We start from the raw sequence: 2,661 nt of genomic DNA, 5'->3' as shown, positions 1-2,661 counted from the left end.
TAACTCGCGTACGCAAGCCTTGCATGCGACGCGACCATTCTCTTTGGGTTTGATGTCTCACATACCCGAGCAGGTGTATGCATACGTGAGAGGTCAATTTTTTGCAGGGGCGCGTACGCAAAGATTGACACGTGACGTGAGTTCTCGTTTGGGGTTGCGCATCTCGCGTACGCGGGCAAGGGGTCGCGTATGCAAGCCCTTGTTTTTTCAAAACATTGATTTTGCTTCTAAATGCGTTCCTCCAGCTTTCAAAATCCTTTTTACTCTTGTTCAAAGCCTGAAAGGTTGAATTTGGGTAGTTGAGTATAATTAAGGTTGTGAGGAAGGTAACTTGTTGGTGAAGAAAGCGGTAAAGCTAATGATGAAACATGGCTGTTAATGATGATATGAATTCACTTATGATAATGGCGAAAGTACTGCTTATGTATTGAGCCGGATGGATGTATTAATAAATGAATTATGGCTGAAAATGATTATATGATTATTGTTTATTATGTGGTTTGTTACACATCCAAATATCTGAGATACGAGTTTTCATGGGTAAAAGCAGTGGCTTACCACCACGTGCTCCACGTTGAGACTCGATACTCTGCTGACCCTATGTCGTAAGTGTGGCTGGACACTTCTAGATGAGCTCGCTGATGAATTGGATTTTTGACGGTTTAGAATTTCACAAATGAATTCTCGTTGCAAGTATAGTTTCTAAACCAATCACTAATCCTTTCATACAAAAAGTTGTTTGTCACTAAAACAAACCCCTAAAATTTATAAACCGAAGTATTCAAACCTCGGGTCGTTCTCCCTAGGAATTGTAATGAAGTGTTTTGTTATTGGTTGTGAGTTATTTTTGGGGTTTTGATAAGAAACATGAAAGATAAATGGTAAGAAAGTAAACTAAGGCCTAAAAAGGTCTTGGCAAGGGTTGGTGGTCAAGGATCTCTATCCTAATCACTAACCACAATATGAGAATTGGCAAGGATTAATCTCATTAAATCATCCTCTAACTAGTAGTAAAGGAAAGTCAAATGAGCTATATCAATCCTAGTCCATAAGTCCTAACTCTCCACTAATTCAATTAGTGAGAACTAGAGTCAATGGATCCCAATCATCAATTACTTGGACATTAGTAACTCAAGAGTTTCTAAGTTACCTTTCCAAGCCAAGAACATAAAACTCTACTCTAAAATCCAACCAAGCATTTCATCAAACACTTGGAAGGCATAAAAGGAAAGCATAGTAAATTGATAACAAGAATAGAATCTAACAACAATTATTGAAATGAATTAACAACAACAATCAAAAGAAACACATTTATTATGAATTACCTTGATTGAATTGAAAGAGAGTAGAAGAAACAAAAGTAGATCTACAACAAAACACAAGAACAACATAAAGGAAATTACAAAAAAGAATGGAAGGAGAATGAATGTAACAACAAGGAATTGAGAAGATAGAAGTAGAAGAAGATGTATTAAAATCTAGATCTAAGAACTAAACCTAATCTTAATCCTAATCCTAGAGAGAAGTGAGAGCTTCTCTCTCTAGAAACTACTTCTAAAACTAAACTATGACTAATGGTAACTAACATGTAAATGTTGTGAAGTATGTTGATTCCCCCTTCACTCCTTGGGTTAAATAGCATCAGAAATGAGTTGGATTGTGCCCACAAGGCTTTAGAATTCGCTGGCCACGTATTGCTTTAAGTGGATCATATGGCAGCAACAGCGCGTGCGCGTACAGTGTGCGTACGCGTCACCATATGTGTAGCAACTATGGCAAATCTTATATCGTTTCGAAGCCCCGAATATTAGCTTTCCAACCCAACTGGAACCGAATCATTTGGACCTCTGTAGCTCAAGTTATAGTCGATTAAGTGCCAAGAGGTCAGGCTTCACAGCTTTCCAATTCTTTCATTTCTTCATAAGTTCTCCAACTTTACATGCTTTTTCTTCATTCCCTTGATCCAATCTTTGCCTCCTAAATCTGAAATCACTTAACAAACATATCAAGGCATCTAATGAAATCAAGGTAAATTAAATTTAGCTATTTTAAGACCTAAAAAGCATGTTTTCACTCTTAAGCACAATTAAGGGAGAAGTTCTAAAACCATGCTATTTCATTGAATAAATGTAGGTAAAAGATGATAAAATCCCTTAAATGAAGCACAAGATAAACCCTACAAATGGGATTTATCAACCTCCCCACACTTAAACCAAGCATGTCCTCATGCTTAAACCAAGAATGAAGTAAGGGTATGGCATTATTCAATGGAACTTAACTAAATGCAATCTACCTATATGCAACTATCTAAATGAATGCAATTGCTTGGTCAAAATAAATCAGTTCCCAAGAAGCATATATGCACAAGGGCTAAGGACTAGCAAGTCTACTCCACAATTGAATTGAGTTATTAAATATATTTTTTTTACAACTTGCATGAAAAGAGATGATCATAGTTGGAAACAAGTAATTGAGCATCAAACCCTCATCGGATGTGTTTGCGCTCTATTCACTCAAGTGTTTAGGGTTGATTCTCTCAATTCTCCCCTAATCATGCTTTCCAAGATTTGTTCTTCTTCTAACAATCAACATATATTTCATGCATGCATACATCTATCATGAGGTCTTTTCTTTAGGTTGTAATGGGGTTAAGGTCAAGGT

The sequence above is a fragment of the Arachis hypogaea genome, chromosome 10 (genome assembly GCF_003086295.3).
Source record: "Arachis hypogaea cultivar Tifrunner chromosome 10, arahy.Tifrunner.gnm2.J5K5, whole genome shotgun sequence".
In the NCBI taxonomy this organism is placed as follows: domain Eukaryota; kingdom Viridiplantae; phylum Streptophyta; class Magnoliopsida; order Fabales; family Fabaceae; genus Arachis; species Arachis hypogaea.
This window is presented reverse-complemented; position numbering follows the sequence as displayed.